This window comes from Oncorhynchus mykiss, chromosome 19 (genome assembly GCF_013265735.2).
Source record: "Oncorhynchus mykiss isolate Arlee chromosome 19, USDA_OmykA_1.1, whole genome shotgun sequence".
NCBI lineage: Eukaryota > Metazoa > Chordata > Actinopteri > Salmoniformes > Salmonidae > Oncorhynchus > Oncorhynchus mykiss.
This window is the reverse complement of record NC_048583.1, coordinates 34023927-34042295: the sequence shown is the minus strand read 5'-3', so window position 1 is coordinate 34042295 and position 18369 is coordinate 34023927. Positions and strand designations below refer to the sequence as shown.

The 18369-nt window shown below is 43.3% G+C and overlaps 1 pseudogene; it reads left to right on the top strand.

The window, feature by feature from the left end:
• The first annotated feature begins 9011 nt into the window (after nucleotides 1–9011).
• On the top strand, nucleotides 9012–16485 carry LOC110498334 (annotated as a pseudogene).
• The last annotated feature ends 1884 nt before the right edge of the window (nucleotides 16486–18369 follow it).

Below are 18369 nucleotides of genomic sequence, written 5' to 3'. Positions count from 1 at the left end.
CTTAAAAGTATTATTTAAGGTAGTAAAGTCCAGAAAATTCAGCCCACCATACTCATAAGTGTTCATTACAACAGTTTTTCTAATGTAATGGGTACGGTTTCTCCACAGAAAGTTGAAAAGCACTTGGTTTATCTCTTTGCTTATTTTACCGTCAAGATATAAAGATAGAGTGGCATATGTTAGTCTAGAGATACCTTCAGCCTTGGTTATTAGGATTCTTCCTTATAAAGATAAGTCCCTCTGTAGCCATTGATTTAACTTCTTTTGGGTTTATTTTTATATGAAGGTTAACATTTAGTAAGCCTCTAGACTTCTGATCCTTTGTAATGGTTATGCATAAATATGTAAGTTCTTCTTTCACTGGAAAATCATAATATGAGGGTGTCACACAATCGTTGACAGCCATGAGTTCACATTTATTAATGTTAAGACATTGACCAGATGCTTTGGAAAAGGATTCTATTACATTGATCGATATGGGAATCTGACTAGCGTCTTTCAGAAAAGTGTAGTATCGTCAGCCAGCTGGCTTATAATACTTTCTTTACTAGCTATGAAAATACCTTGTACAGGACTATTATTTAAATAATTTGTAAGAAATTAGGTGATTAATAAAAATAGATACGGTGAGATAGGACAACCTTGCCTAATTCCTCTCTTCAACTCAAATCTAGGTGAGGTGCCATGTTTGAGTTTGATAGAGCTGTTACAATTCGAATAGTCTTAATAGCCTTACAGAAAAATCCCCAAAGCCAAATTTATCAAAGGAGTGGAAGAGGAACTGATGTTCCACCGTGTCAAATGTTTATAAAAATCTAAAAATAATATGAAGCTATCCATGGTTATTAGGTCTGAGTAGTCAAGTATGTCTAATACTAGTCGGATATTGTTAGAAATATGTCTGTTCCTCATAAAGCCAGACTGGGTTTCATCAATGATTGCGTCCAGGACTTCTTTAATTATTTTTGCAAGTAGTAACATACAATCAGTAGTAGTCATTATTAAGAAGACGCGTTGGACGTCAGTTTTTGATGAGCAGCACCTCTTCTTTAGGTTTAGGTATCAATGTTATTAACCCCGACTCATTGTAAGAGGAAGAACATTGTTTTTAAAACTCTCTAAAAATACTTCAAGTAGGAAGGGAGCTACTTTTTAAGAAAATAACTTCTGCCGTAATTCCAACAATTTAATTAAAATATTTTAAACCTTTATTTAACTAGACACCTGGTGATTTATTGTTCTTTAGATGTTTGATAGACTCGATAATCTCTTCAACTATGATGGGTTCATCACACTGTTTAGATTCTATATCACTGATAGAGTGAACATTATTCAGTGAGTCAAAAAACATATCTGTCAATTCCTGAGAGAAGGTAGATCTATACAATTTCCTGTAAAAATTGCTACAGTAGTTAGTGATTCATTTTTTGTCATCTGTAATAACACCATCAATGTTTAAATTATGGATAGTGTTATTTGTAGAGTGACATTTGTGTTTTAAAGTGGCTTGGAAATACAATAATATTCAAAAGGAGGCAAATAATTAGTAGGAAGATCTTTTGTCATCATTTTGATGTTGCCAGATTGACTTTAGATGCAGTATACGTTACCTAGCTAAAATTGAGGGGAGGACACCGGACTTTAGCTAGATAACGTTAGCATTTCTAGCTATTTTTGATGAACTTTCTAGCTAATGACAACATTGCCATCTGTCTAAAGTAACTTTGACGACATGATAACGCTGGCAAAGTTGTTTCGTACTAAATATTTGACTACTTTAGCAATGTCATCGTATTTCCAGGCAATATAGTGTTATTTAGACGAAAAAGTAGTTAGCTTCTGACCAGAATGACTGGGTTTATCACCACTAGTATGGCGCCTCCGGTAGATAAAGCAAAGCAGTTCGACACATACAACAACACATGGAATAAGCAAACATACAATCAATAGTACAGTAGAAAAATCTATATACAGCATGTGCAAATGAGGTAGGAGAAGAGAGGTAAGGCAATAAATTGGCCATGGTGGCGAAGTAATTACAATATTGGAATTAAACACTGGAATGGTAGAATGTGCAGAAGATGAATGTGCAAGTAGAGATACTGGGGTGCAAAGGAGCAAGATAAATAAACAAATACAGTATGGGGATGAGGTAGATTGGATGGGATTTTTACAGATGAGCTATGTACAGGTGCAGTAATCTGTGAGCTGCTCTGACAGCTGGTGTTTAAAGCTAGTGAGTGAGGTAAGAGTCTCCAGCTTTAGTGATTTTTGCAGTTCGTTCCAGTCAACGGCAGTAGAGAACTGGAAGGAGAGGCGGCCAAAGGGAGAATTGGCTTTGGGGGTGACCAGTGAGATATACCTGCTGGAGCGCGTGCTACGGGTGGGTGCTGCTATGGTGACCAGTGAGCTGAGATAAGGCGGGGCTTTACCTAGCAAAGACTTGTAGATGACCTGGAGCCAGTGGGTTTGGCAACGAGTATGAAGCGATGGCCAGCCAACGAGAGCGTATAGGTCTCAGGGGTGGGTAGTATGTGGGGCTTTGGTGACAAAACGGATGGCACTGTGATAGACTGCATCCAATAAGTCACCTTGTCCTAGAGATTTACAGGGTTATTGCAAAGTCCCGCCAGGGTAAGCCTACACAAAACACAGACCTTATTTTAAGTGTTTCTCAAATCCGCTATTGGGGAAATTGAATGATGGAAAAAACGAGGCATTTCACTGTATTCATACTATGGTACCAAAGATTTTTATAACTAAACCAAGGTAGACCACATCCCGTCGTTTCAAATGGGAACAAATGAAGTCATAGTGGCAGAACAAGCAAGAAGGAGGACAGAGCCAAGCATGAGTTAGCGAGATCCTGTTTGCGCACTATAGCATACATTTGAATATTTCCGTTAGGGAACGCCTACTCTGTGAAGTTCCTACTCTGTAAAGTGCGCATGTGCAATAACTCAATTCGCCTTTGCACTCCTGCACAATGCACTTTTTAAAAACGTTAGTCAAGGATAAAGTCTATGTTAGTGTTCAAATACTGGAGAGTTGAGACCAAATCACGGACGCTGGACAGAGTGGATTTCAGTTGTAACAAAAGACAGTTTTAATGAGTCAGAGATATCTTGTCCCGCAGTTTTACGTGCACGGACCTAGTTCACATAACTCGGCAAGGAGCCAGGTGAAAAAGAGGCCTATACAATGGTTACATACATTTTTATACATAGAATAAAGTAGGTGGAGTCTTGTCGTTTCGGTCTTCTTGACTGGTCGGAGGGTTGGAGGCGGGCCTTGCTCTAGCCAGAGCGGGCCCCATTGGTGCACAGCAAAAGTTCTTTGCTCTTGGGACAGGCCAGTTAGAGGGAGATGAGATGTGTGTTTATATAAGGAAGAGGGGGTCAGTCTTATGGCTGGGTGTATGTGTTCTTACTACGGAATGTCTTTGTTTATATGAGCTATGTGTATGAATATTTATATAACATCTACAAAACTTAGTTCACTGTTCGTAACATAGTTTTGGGAACAGAAAACTGTATTAATATTAAAGGTTTCATCGATGAGAAAATTAGCAAAATCCATCTCGTTCCATCTTCTCACACTGCTGGACACTTGGCTTATTTGATTTATACAACCGGTGAAATATCGGTCTCATTGTTCTATCTGTGGAAAGAGAAATAGTGATGGTGTCTTTTTGTAGGCACTAACTCCTCCATTGTTCATTGGACAAACCCTATGAGGAAAATGTATGTCATTTTTGTAGGGGTTTTGGATAAACGTCGACAATGAGGTCTGTGGTAAACACAGGCTTAGGAGAGCTTATACATTTTGTTTTATGAGATAATCTTCATCAGCAAACTTAACTATTTGTGAATTTTGAAAAATATATGTAATAACTAGAAACAAATCAAATAAAGGCTTCATATTTCATAAAGTCATGTTAACTGAAATGTATTATCTCACAGAAGAAACCGTATAAGATCTAAGCCTGTGAAATGATCAGATCTTATTTTCTGCGTTTATTCCAAAACTGTATTCTTTCCCCATTCATTTTTTCCCATAGGGACGGCTGAATGAACCAGAGATCATTTTTTTCCTGATTTTATGACTACAAGCTGGCGAGTTCTTAGCTACTGCACATGCAGCAGCTACTCCTCCTGGGGTCCACATAAAACATACAGATATACTGAACAAAAATATAAACACAACATGTAACCATTTCAACAATTTTACTGAGTTACAATTCATAGAAGGAAATCATTCAACTGAAATAAATTCATTAGGGCCTAATCTATGGATTTCACATGACTGGGCAGGGGTGAAGCCATGGGTGGGCCTGGGAGGGCATATATATCCACTCATAGGTGAGCCAGGCCCACCCACTGGGGAGCCAGGACCAGCCAATAAGAATGAGTTTTTACACACAAAAGAGCTTTATTTCAGAACGAAATACTCCTCCGTTTCATTAGCTATCCAGGTGGCTGGTCTCAGACAATCCCACAGGTGAAGAATCCGGAAGTGGAGGTCCTGGACTGGCGTGGTTACACACGGTCTGCGGCTGTGTGGCCGGTTGGACGTACTACCAAATTCTCTAAAACGACATTAGAGTCGGCTTATGGTAGAGAAACAAACATGAAATTATCTAGCAACAGCTCTGATGGACATTCCTGCAGTCAACATGCCAATTGCACACTCCCTCAGACATCTGTGGCATTGTGTTGTGTGACAAAACTGCACATTTTATTGGCCTTTTATTGTCCCCAGCACAAGGTGAGAGTAGAGTATTACTTTATTAATCCCAGTTTGGGAATTGTTTTATCACAGCATGCAACATCAATGTCTTACAATGACAGAACATGCAACAATGACCAACACATGATAAAAATAAGAAAAATGTATAAATAAAATAACACATTAAGACAAAGGCACACGCACTAACCATAGTATCCATAAAATAATAGTCTTATTCAAGTGCTGTTTTCTATCCTTCTCTGGGGAAAATAGGCAACAACATTTTCCAATAGAATGACCTTATAACACAGTTAATTAATTAGACTCATTAAAAAGCCTCATGGCTGTGGGTAAAAATGACTGTCTAAACCTCTCTGTGTAACATCTGGGCAGGATGAACCTGCTACTGAAGCTGCTCCTGTGTTGCATTAGAGAGCTGTGGAGTGTGTGTGTGTGTGTGTGTGTGTGTGTGTGTGTGTGTGTGTGTGTGTGTGTGTGTCACTGTCCATGATTGTGTATGTTTTTACTTGCAGCCTTTTTATGAACATGTCCTGTATTGATTCCAGGCTGCAGCCAATTGTAACACTGGCTTTGTTAATGATTTTGTCAAGCTTGTTTGTCTTCCTTGGCTAAATGTCCTTTTCAGCACACAATGGCATAGGTCACTACACTCGCCACTACACTGCTATAGAACATACGAAGCATTTTGTCACATACACTAAAATATCTAAGCTTCCTTAAAAAGTACAGTCTGGATTGAGCTTTTTTGTAGAGAAGTATCCTTTCAGTTCAGTTTGTTGTCCACTATTACACCCAAGTTGTCACATCCGCTCCCACTACGCCCTCTTGTGTTCATCCGGTGTCGTCTTAACCTGCAGTTCTCTCCCTGTACACTCTCTCTCTCGCTCTTGGTGTGATTGTGTGGTTGGAGACAGTTGTGCTGGAGTCAGAGCAGATCGCTACCAGCTACAACCTGTTCCATAATCAAGACCTCTACAAATACTCATTCCTGCCACTTCCACTCTGCCAGATTGTAATCTCTGCTCATTACCGCTCTGTTGCTGGCTCCTGTACCACATCTCACCACCCAACCACCTTGCTCTGGACTTCACTCACCACCACTGCCTTGGATTCCCCTCCGGACCTGTTTACCCTGTTCAACTCAGTCAACTCCAACCTCACTCTACACTTCTGGGTTTTCTGCAATTTATCTGAGCTACCCCGGTTCTGCACTCCACATCTCTCTGTGTACAATAAACATTTTGGTTCATTCATCCCTGCTTCCGCATCTGAGTCCGCTCTTGGGTTCCCCTGTGTTTGCGCTGTGAAACACAAGTACTTAGAAGAGTCAATAGGGCCAATCTCTTCACAATTAATAGAAATGGGATTAATAACATCTTTGTGAAATGGTGTGAGGCCAATTACTTGGACCTGAATGTACTGAAGATCAAGGAGCTAGTGGTAGGAAAAACAAAGGACTCCGTCATATCCCTGTGATGAGCATTGTCTCCTCTCATGACACAGCTTACTATATATAGCAGAGTCATCAGAGAATTACTGTAAGTGGCTCAGTTCATTCTTGTGTGTGAAGTCATTTGTGTAAGCAGAAAATATCTGATATTGCCTGGTTCAGTCTTACGAACTGTGGTCTATTGGTCAGGTAGTTCACAATCCATTTGATTGTGTGTGGATTTAAGTGAATGCCCTTGTAATGATGCACCTGTGTAATGATCATGCTGTTTAATCAGCTTATTGATATGCCACACCTGCCAGGTGAATGAATTATCTTGGCAAGGTAGAAATACTCACTAATAGGGATGTAAACAAATTTGTGCACAATATTTTAGATAAATAAGCTTTCTGTGCGTATAGAACATTTATGGGATCTTTTAAGCTCATGAAACATGGGACCAACACTAAACATGATGCATTTATATTTTTGTTCAGTATACATGACAAAGTACCGAACGGTAAAATAAAAATAAGAGTTATATATAGGAAAAACACCAAGAGACAACAAAAGTACTATTTACACACTATTCATGGTTGATTTTGCAAATGTGGGCATGGTTGTTAAATGTTTTGAAAAATGAAACCTCCTGAGACTGCGTTTTATCTATCTGAACATTTTCTTCACTCTGTCTGGAAACAAGATCCCCAAATACCAGAGGGGAAATGTCATTATCACCACATCATAAAATGTGCTATTTTAGTTAAAAAGGAAATTACAGAAATTGTGCCTATGGTATTTTATATAACATTTCACATTAATTGTATTTTTTCCATGTTTGTTTTTTTACTATTTTGAAGTTTGAATTATATGTATTCATCGTTGTTATGTTTAAATGTCCATATATGCCTTGATGATACTCAGAAACATGTATTTACCAAATCAAAATCTTAATATTTTACATTACTTTAGAAATTATCTTAAGAACCAGTATATAAAGTTCAGATATGGGAAAAAATCATCAATATCGATTGTAATTTAATACACCTCTGCCTTTATGCCTGGGGCAGGCATAAACTATCATACACGGGTGGATTAAATTACAGGACCACCAGCACTCCGAATAGAAGTGTGTCACAAAACAAACAATATCTCACAATGATGGGGTGCAAATAACTGAACTAAATAGTGTGTGATAATGGCATACAGGTGTGTGAACAGGTGATCAGAATTCAGGTGATTGGAATCTGGAGAGTGAGTTGCAGTCAGTCGATCTATGTGTTTGAGAGTGTGAGCTGGAAAGTGAGCTGCGTTCAGGGGATCTACGTGTTTGAGAGTGTAAGTTGGAAGCAGACGTTACAGTAGCAGTCCTCATGAGAGCCAGTTTCATTGTAGCGCTTGATGATTTTTGCGACTGCACTTGAAGAAACTTTTAAATTTCTTGAAATGTTCTATATTGACTGACCTTCATGTCTTACGGTAATGATGGACTGTCGTTTCTCTTTGCTCATTTGAGCTGTTCTTGACATAATATGGACTTGGTATTTTACCAAATAGGGCTATCTTCTGTATACCCCCCCGTACCTTGTCACAACACAACTGACTGGCTCAAATGCATTAAGAAGGCAAGAAATTACACAAATTAAGAAGGCACACCTTGTCATGTCTGCTCTCCAGCATTATGCACTCCTGCCACCATCAGTACGCACACCTGCCTTTCCCCGTCACGCTCATCAGCGTATTATTGGACTCACCTGGACTCAATCACCAGTTTACATCCCTTATATTTGTCAGTTCCCCATCTCTGTTCCCCGCTGCTGCATTAATTGTAATTTGTCTTTGTTTACCCACGTGCTGAAGCTGTTCCTGTCTTGTTACCTGTCTGTTCCGCGATAAATGTTCAACTCCCCGTATCTGCTTCTCATCTCCAGTGTCAGTCGTTACAGAATGCAGCAGCCATCATACAAAGCATCGGGGAGTACTGACGTTCCGGTTGGTGGTGACTCGGGTCCAGGGCCGACACCGATGGAACCAGGGTGCCTAAGCCAACTCGTCGGGCTGTCACGCCCTAGGTCTCAGCCTGATCGTCAGGGTTTTACGCCCAGTAGGCTCACCAGGCTGCTATGCCTCTGCCAGATCATCGGGCTCCCACGCCTCAGTGGGATCTACAGGCTGTCACACATCAACCGGGTTGTCAGGCTCCCACACCCCTGCCAGTTTGTCGGGATTTTGCGCCCAGCCGGTTTGTCCAGCGCACGTGCCTCAGCCGGCCATCAGGCTCTCCCAGGTGGGACACCATGTGGCGCCCCTACGGGGGTACTGTCACGCCTGTCTTTGTTTACCCGTGTTCTGACGCTGTTCCTGTCCTGTTACCTGCTTCTCATCTCCAGCGTTGGTCGTTACACACTTGTTAGTTGAAATACATTCCAGGTGACTTACCTTATGGAGCTGGTTGAGATAATTCCAAGAGTGTGTAAAGCTGTCATGAAGGCAAGGAGTGGCTATTGGAAGAATCTCAAACATAAAATATATTTAGATTTGTTTAACACTTTTTTTGGTTACTACATGATTCCATATGTGTTATTTAATAGTTTTGATGCCCTCACTATTATTCTACAATGTAGATAATAGTACAAATAAAGAAAAACCCTTGAATGAGTAGGTGTCTAAAACCTTTGACATGTAGTGTATACATATTAATATTGCGCTGTTAAATTAGATCTTAGAATGTTGAGGCACTAGCCGCTTTGAATAGAGGGGCGTTGTGTACTCGGTGTGGAAGGCTACTTGGCGATATTACGCTCCGCTGGTTGTCTGAAAAGCTCTGCACAACATGGCCGTCATGGAGGTGCGGTCAGTGGGAGCCAGCCTCTTTGTCCTGGTTCAGCGGTGAAACTGGTTGCTGCGGTGCTGGGAGACTGCGTTGGCGGATACTTTCAATGTGCCATGTGTCCATGCAAGTCATTTGTTTATTGAAAAAAAATGCTCATGTTAAATCTACGATCACCCCAAGCATCACTGTGTCCCAATCTTCATATTACTTTCGCTTCCAACAACAAGCACGAGGAAACAGCGCAATAACCTCTCTTCCTGCGACGTGAATAGGTTATATTCGGTAGCCTACATTATGTTTTATTGTTATACACCAGATATGTGCGGTAAAATGTGTTGTTTTACATTGTCAGGCATAGTAGTACAGTGCCCCTGTAGCAAATTAGGGTTAAGTGCCTTGCAAAGGGCCTATCGACCGATTTTTCACATTGTCGGGTAGCGTTTTCGAACCAGCAGCCTTTCGGTTATTGGCCCAGCGGGTTATTTTCCTGTGTCTGGTCCGGACTGCATTCTCACCTGCAGGGAAACGCACCATGGTACAAATTGAATCTGACCGAGACCCCCCTTTTTGAGCGAACCACTGTGCGCTCCCGAGTGCGGACAGTGATCACACCAGCCCAAACTCATCGAACAAAGGGAGAAAACGCACCAGAGTTTGGAAAACAAACGCTCCAAACCAATTCGGTGTGAAAGCCCCCTAATGTGTAGGTCTACAGTACAAATACTCACATTTATCACCATGCATCTACCTCCTCTAAACCCTATCAAATATGTGCATTGCTCAGAGCAACATTAAGCAATTTATTGAATAGAAAAAGGCTACACATTTATAGCTGTCTTCTGTGAATGTGCCCCTAAGCCCAATATCACACACCCATCACCACATATTCTCATGTCGTCATCATATCGTCGTTGTGGTTTCCCCTCAGGTATTTTACATTACGTGATGACACTGCCATGACACGCTGTTTGGTCCAGTCTCTGTTGACCAGGGCAGGGTTCGACTGGGCAGGGTTCGACGAGCAAGACATGGCAAGCAGGTAAAGTAGACAGAGGTCTGTCTGCATTACAGTTTCAGTACTGTTCATACTATTAATACTATTCATCTATTAAGCATCTATAAATTATATTTAAAAACAATATTGCTTTTCACTGCAGGTTTGCAAAGTAATACAGCCATTCTGCAGGGCAGGGGTATGGGGCAGGTGTAATCCAGGTGTTGAGGAAGCTTGAATCTCCATACTTGAATGATCTTCCAGCCAGGACTGGCTCAGTTCAGCGGTCGTGGCTCATTTGGGAATGGTGGTGCAATGAAGTTAGCGGCTCAATAAGTATAGCTGTACTTCTGTATATCCTCTCTCTCTTTCTCTCCCTCGCTTTCTGCTCCCAGTACTCCAGGCTTGATGCGACGCTGACCCACTCTTGTTCTCTGTGTTACAATGGAGCAGTACTCCAGGCCCTCACGGTCCACCTGCACTTACAGGGGCTTTGGAACTGCCACATAAGTTTATTAACAAACTCATTTTATAGATGGAGGAGGTGGAAGGAGAAGATTCTGCTCACAGTGACGCCAGAGTGTAATTACTTTCTGTCACACCCTGATCTGTATCACCTGTCTTTGTGCTTGTCTCCACTCTCCTCCAGAAGTCGGGTCATCTTCCTCATTATCCCCAGTGTATTTATACCTGTGTCCTCTGTTTGTCTGTTTTCAGTTCGTCTTGTCAGGTCTTACCAGCGTGTTTTCCCATCTCCCTGCTTTCAAGTTCTGTTTCCTAGTTCCCCCAGTTCTGACCATTCTATCTGCCCTGACCAGGAGCCCCGCCCATTGTCTGAAGTCAGCGCAGCCTGCCCCGGGACGTCTTCCTGTGGGCTCGGAAGTTGCCCCGGACCTCTCTGCCATTCCCGCAGAGTACCAGGACCTCCGGGAGGTTTTCAGTAAGGCCCAGGTCACTTCACTTCCTCCGCACCGACACTATGATTTCGTGATCAACCTTCTCCCAGGAACCACACCACCCCGGGGACGACTGTACTCTCTGTTGGGTCCGGAGACCAAGGCCATGGAGACCTACATCGAGGACTGCCGGGTGTATCCATCCTTCTGCCTCCCACACTGGGGCAGTGTTCTTCTTTGTGGAGAAGAAGGACAAAACCCTACGCCCATGCATTGACTACCGGGAGCTCAATGACTTCACGGTGAAGAACCGCTATCCACTACCACTCATTGCCTCGGCCTTCGAGCCTCTCCAGGGGGCCACCGTTTTTTCCAAGTTAGATCTGTAGAACGCCTACCATCTGGTGCGGATATGGGAAGGGGACGAGTGGAAGACTGCCTTCAATGTGGCCATTACGAATACCTGGTCATGCCATTTGGATTCACCAATGCCCCTGCTGTGTTCCAGGCCCTGGTTAGAAACATTCTTTGCGACATGTTGAACTGGTTCATTTTCGTCTACCTCGATGACATCCTCGTTTTCTCCCACTCAGCCCAAGAACACATGCTCCACATCCGACAGGTCCTCAATCGCCTACTGGAACACCAGCTTTTTGTGAAAGCGGAGAGAAATGCTAATTCCATCGCTCCACCATCCCCTTCCTTGGTTACATCATCGCTGCAGGAATATACAGATGGATCCCAGGAAGGTGAGAGCGGTGGTGGATTGACCCCAGCCTACATCCAGAGTGCAGCTGCAATGTTTCCTGGGATTTGCCAACTTCTATCACCGCTTTATGCGGGGTTACAGCACCCTGGCTTCCCCCCTGTCTGCACTCACCTCTCCCAAGATTCCATTCACATGGTCCCCAGCTGCTGATTGGGCGTTCCGGGACCTCAAGCACTGTTTCACCACTGCTCCCATATTGGTTCATCCTGACCCGTTCAGTCAGTTTGTAGTGGAGGCTAATGCTTCGGAATGTCAGAGTGGGGGATGTCCTGTCCCAGCGTTCTGCCCTGGACCTCAAGTTACATCCCTGTGCCTTCTTCTCCCATCACCTCAATGCCACGGAGAGGAACTACGATGTGGGGAATCGTGAGCTTCTCGCGGTGAAGATGGCATTGGAGGAGTGGAGACACTGGTTGGATGGGGTTGGAACATCCGTTTATTGTGTGGACAGACCACAAGAACCTGGAGTATCTCTGCACCGCCAAGCGTCTCAATTCCAGCCAAGCTAGGTGGGACCTGCTTTTCACCTGGTTTAACGTCTCCCTCTCCTACCAACAAGGATCCAAGAATATCAAGCCAGATGCGCTGTCATGCCGCTATAGCCCCGTGGCTACCCCCTCAGACCCCGAGACCATCCTTTCCACCTTGTGTCTGGCGGAGGCACTCAGCTGGGGAATAGGGAAGCAGGTCCGTGAGGCGCAGTGTTCCCAACCGAACCCCGGGGGGGCCCAGATAACCGTATGTTTGTGCCTGATGCGGTCTGCCCCTCAGTCCTGGAGTGGGCCCACTCCTCCAGGCTTGCTTGCCACCCGGGCTCCCATCGGACCCTGACCTGTGCGGCAACGCTTTTGTAGGCCTACCATGGTCCTGGACATCTGATGATCATTAGCCCCTCTGCTGTTTGTCTTCTGTTGCACTGTTTGTCTTACATCCCACCTTTCATGTGTCTAGGATTAAACCTGTGTCTTACAGCCCTTTTGTCTCCTGTTTCCAGGCCCACCCCTCTCCCCTGTCTCATCGAAGGGCCAACCGACATACACAGTGAGGAGCCTCCTGAAGGTTCGACCGCGGGGTTGACTGGGGTGCCGGCATTGGAACTCAGCGATGAGTTCTGGGCCCAGGATGTCCCTAGCGGGGACCCAGCACCTCTCCTCCGGGCCATAACCCTCCCAGTCAACCAGGTACTGGAATCCCCTGCCCTGAGGTCGAACCTTCAGGAGGCGCCTCACCGTGTACGACAGTTGGCCGTCAATGATACTTACACAGATTTGTTACACAGACTTGTTCTAACAAACATCTTTCTTTTCTGTTTTGCATCCAGCCTCAACGAGCCAGAGTTCCCATTCTGTTGAGTCAAGGATGTGATGAAAGGAATAGCGTCAGTATTGAGGAGGTCATATCTGATCTAGATCAGTATTGACTCATGGAGTAAATACATACTATACTACATACTATATTATCACATTTCAGGTAAGACCCAAATGTAGACTGTGTTGAAGTAACAATGTTTATTACAGCAACAGGGGCAGGGGAATGACAGGTCAAGGCAGGCAGGGGTCGATAATCCATAGTAGGGGGGCAAAGGGCAAGGGTCAAGACCAGGAGGGTGGGAAAGAGCGACTAGGGAAAAGCAGGAGCTGAGACAAACCACTGGTTGATTTGACAAACAAGACGAACTGGCAACAGACAAACAGAAAACACAGGTATAAGTGTAATGGGGAAGATGAACGACACGTGGAGGGGGGTGGAGACAAGCACAAGGACAGGTGAAACAGATCAGGGCGTGACAATATTCAGTGGTGCCATTATCCCTCTGTCACAGTCGTCGTAAATACACTCAGACCAAATCGCAGCGTGGAATCGGTTCGACATATTTTATTGATAGTCAAACGCACAAAAAACAATAAAGAATAAACTATACGTGAAGCTCAAACAGTGCTCACAGGCAACTACACAGAAACAAGATCCCACAAAACCCCGTGGGGAAATGGCTGCCTAAATATGATCCCCAATCAGAGACAACACTAAACAGCTGCGTCTGATTGGGAACCATACCAGGCCAACAAAGAAATACACACTAGATTACCCACCCTAGCCACACCCCGACCTAACCAAAATGGAGAATAAAAGGCTCTCTATGGTCAGGGTGTGACACCCTCTAAGATTTTTGTTAACTCTAAAGATAGGCTTCTTTCTGTGTTTGAATTGCATTGCAGCCCTACACTCTGTCCCCACTGCCATGTTCTGTGTGCTGCACTGCCTGGAGCCCCGGGATTGTCTGACCAATCGCTACGTTGGCCTGGAGAGGACAATCTGGCCTTGGGGGGGAGGCACAGACACTATCGCCTGCATGCCAGGGGCCATTGCAGGGTCACGTTATGGAATTTATACTATCCCCAAATCTAGCAGAGGTGCTGTGAAGGGGCAGAGGATGCTGATATGAATACTTAGTACCTACAAACTCTGTACCACTAGGCACCGACTGAAGGAGACTCTGGAACTGACAGTCTGCCAAACACAGCAGCACACAGCCCCCTACTTACACAAAGGGACTTTGACCGAGATAAACATACAGTCATGACTGAAAATATTAGCACCCTAGATAAATTATTAGCAAAAAAGCCCTCTTCAATTGAAACCACAGGTTTTTAATGTGGTTCAAGTCTGGAGACTGAGATGGCCATTGCAAAATGGTCAATTAACCATTTCTTTGTGGATTTTGATGTGTACTTGGGGTTATTGTATTTCTGGAAGATCCACTAGTGGCCGAGTTTCAGCTTCCTTGCAGAGGCAACCAGGCTTTTGGCTAAAATTTCCTGGTACCGGGTTGACCTTAACAAGGGGCCCAGGACCAGTGGAAGTTAAATATCCCTATAAGATCCACCAGCATATTTTAAAGTAGGTATGGGGGTTCTTTTCTGTATATGCATCCTTCGTTCCACACCGAACCTACCACTGGTGTGCCTGGCCAAAGAGCTTTATTTTCATGTCATCTAACAAATGTAAATGCTTGGACTTTTCTAAATGGCAATGTCACTTGGATTGAAACCAGTGCCATGGTCAGGTGACATGAAAATAGAGCTCTTTGGCCTCGCACCAGTGGTGGGTTTATAATCGAAGGAAGGATGCGTATGCAGAAAAAAAACATACCTAGGATTTCAAGGATCTGGAAAGATTCTATATGGAGGAATGGTCTACAGTCCCTCCCAATATGTTCTCCAATCTCATAAAAAATCTAGAAGGGCTGTGTCGTTGTCCTCGGAAGGGGAAAACAGGGGTGCTAAAAATTTCGAGCCCTATCTTTTCGAGGGATTAAAAAAAAACTTGTTAAACAAAATCTTTCTCTGAGTAATTGTATTAGTATAAAGACATATCATTTCATTTTTTTTGCATGCAATATAGCTCAGTATTTGTTTCAGGTTCATTTTATACTGTCTTTTTTGCTCATCTTTATCAAGGGTACATTGATAGTGTCACGTAATACTTCCGCTCCTCCCCTCCGGCATTCGACGTCGCAGGTTTACTAATCACCCATCCAGGGAACCATCATTACGGCACCTGGCTTTCATCATTACGCGCACCTGCGCTTCATCATTAAGCACACCTGGCCTCCATTACCTCCCCTTATCTGGCACTCCCTTAGGTTCCTTCCCCAGGCAGCATTGTTTCTGTTGTTCATGTCTAGATGCTACTCCTGTGTTGTATCGTTATTTGTTATATTAAATTTACCACCTGTTTCTCGACTCCCATCGTCGACGTTACAGATAGCTATTTCATACATCCTCTTATTCCGTGGTCATCCTTTTGCCATCTGTTGAACAATTAACGTAAACTCACTCACTTTAGTACATCGTGCTGGTCTGTACAACCTGACCTTATTTTAGTGCCCAAAAAACACGATACTTCCAGATCAACTGTAATATCAATACCAATGTAAAGCACAATTTCTCCCCTTTCCAACAAAATCAATGACGAGACCTTCATGATGCCCATCTCTGCATGATTCAAGAAGACAATGAGCTCCGTCGGGTCTTTTTTTAAATGACGGGTGGGGGAACAGCTTTTTTCACTCGATCTGTCCAATTTATCAGCTTATCGCCTCTAAAATGTAAATAAAACATTATAAAGAGTTTATATAATGTGTCATTACATACCTATTTGAAGGTTTGTGTCGAATTTGAACTGGGTTTTTAGGGCGGTGCTAAAGTGATCTTCAGAAGTAAACAGCAGCTTTTGAGAGTCATGAAATCTTGCAGTGATGATGCAAAAAATGACTAGGTATCCCCCTTACCCTGTACCTTTCTTGTTTTTAAACGGTGAGAGCAGTGCTACACCTGGTGGAGAGAGGCAGTAAGACAGAATTAGTTGATTTATGCGCACTGTACATTACGCCATGACAGGTCACGATGTAACGTACAGCTTCTCCAATACTATAGAGCCATTACTATGTCAATCAACGCTTAAATAGAACCGTAGTTCACACCCCAGATTTTGATGTCAACAGTGTCGCTACAATCCCATTTGTTTTCTTTGCAGCCTCGTTTGAATGTCGCGGTTGCGCACATTTGTACGGAATGGGGTTAGCGTACCTTAGTCTGTCACGAAAAACCTAATTTCTGAATTTAACATGAGTAGTTCACACCCCAGATTTTGATGTCAACAGTGTCGCTACAATCCCATTTGTTTTCTTTGCAGCCTCGTTTGAATGTCGCGGTTGCGCACATTTGTACGGAATGGGGTTAGCGTACCTTAGTCTGTCACGAAAAACCTAATTTCTGAATTTAACATGAGTTACTATATGTCTTCTTTTTGATAGAGAAAATAATTGAATAAAAAAAAAAGTAAAGTAAAAAATTGTTTGATGTATTTGTGTGTTTGTTACTGACAATGTAAACCAACATCTGCGAAATACAAGCCGAGTACTTTCTTTGAGTTAAAGTACAGGAGAGATAATTAGATGTTCCTCTTCTGACACTCCTCAGCAGTCGGACTTTCAGAAATTGAATGTGACAGAACAGGAAGAACCTGCGCGGACAGGTGAGGTGAAGGCTTCCGACTCTCGAACGCAATGATCACGAACATGCCAGGGATGATTCTGGCTCAGTGGGAGTAACATTTTGTCCAGTACCCTGTATATTTCCAAGTGTATTATTTATTCCTTGTGTTATTTTTCTATTATAAAATGTTTCTCTCTCTCTGCATTGTTGGGAAGGGCCCGTAAATCAGAATTGAACTCTTACAGGCTGACCACACCGCTTGTGTCGCGTGCGCGAGCGTTGCAAAATACATTTAGAAATCGTGTAACACGGAACCCAAACCGTCTGCGCGCGTGCGCCATCGTGCATAAATCTATTTTGTCCCCCACACCAAACGCGATCACGACAGGCAGGTTAAAATATCAAACCAACTCTGAACCAATTATATTAATTTGGGGACAGGTCGAAAAGCATTATACATTTATGGAAATTTAGCTAGTTAGCTTGCACTTGCTAGCTAATTTGTCCTATTTAGCTAGCTTGCTGTTGCTAGCTAATTTGTCCTGGGATATAAACATTGAGTTGTTATTTTACCTGAAATGCACAAGGTCCTCTACTCCACCAATAAATCCACATATAAAACGGTCAACCGAATTGTTTCTAGTCATCTCTCTTCCTTCCAGGCTTTTTCTTCTCTTGACTTTATATTGCGATTGGCAATTTTCATAAATTAGGTGCATTAAAGCCACTGACCTCTTTCGTCTTTCAGTCACCCACGTGGGTATAACTATTGAGGAGATGGCACGTAGGTACCTGCTTCTATAAACCAATAAGGAGATGAGAGAGGCAGGACATGCACCGCGATCTGCGCCAGAATAGAACTGATTTCTATTTTACACACGTGAGCAGTGTGGGTGCAATAATTGAATAACATAGATTTCTACATTTATTTTGACCTGAGCTGTGTTCGAATACCCATACTATATACTGTTAGTTCATTTTAGTAAACAAACGGTATCCTTTCAGTTGAGCGTACTAGCGCTTCGCCTGTCTGCCGGAAGTTGATGCTGTTGTAATGCAACCTCTTGCTAGCTTGTTAGCATAACAAATTAATATCAAGACTTTGGGTGTGTTGCTAAATTCAATCGCACACTGGATGCTCTGGCTGAGGAGTAGGGTTGATCCAAGCGTTCTGACCTCCCAACTGCAGTCAAGCACCTAAGCTAACTTGCTAGCTACTTCCAGTCACAAATGAGAGAACACCTCACTCTGACCATTTTACTCGCCCTAGCAGAGCTGGTTAGGCAGTTTTCATGTTATCCAGAGTTTTGGTGACTGTAACTGTGCTGCTGTCAACAATTTAATTACGCTTTTCTGCTGACGTTTACTGACACTGGCCACATTCAACGTAGTAAATTCATCCCTTATTCTGCGCTCTGCCTCTGGCACAGTCAGACTGCTCTGAAATCGGAGTAGATAGCCAGAGCGAATTTACAAACGATTGACAGGGTTAGCCATAGTAGTATGGCGCCCCTGGAGCAAATTAGAGTTAAGTGCCTTGCAGTCGGATGCCAAGCAGTTGCCATACCAAGTGGTGATGCAGCCAAACAAGATGCTCTGCAGCTGTAGAACCTTTTGAGGATCTGAGGGCCAATGCAAATATTTTCAGCCTCTTGAGGTGGAAGAGGCGTTGTCGTGCCTTCTTTACGACTGTGCTGATGTG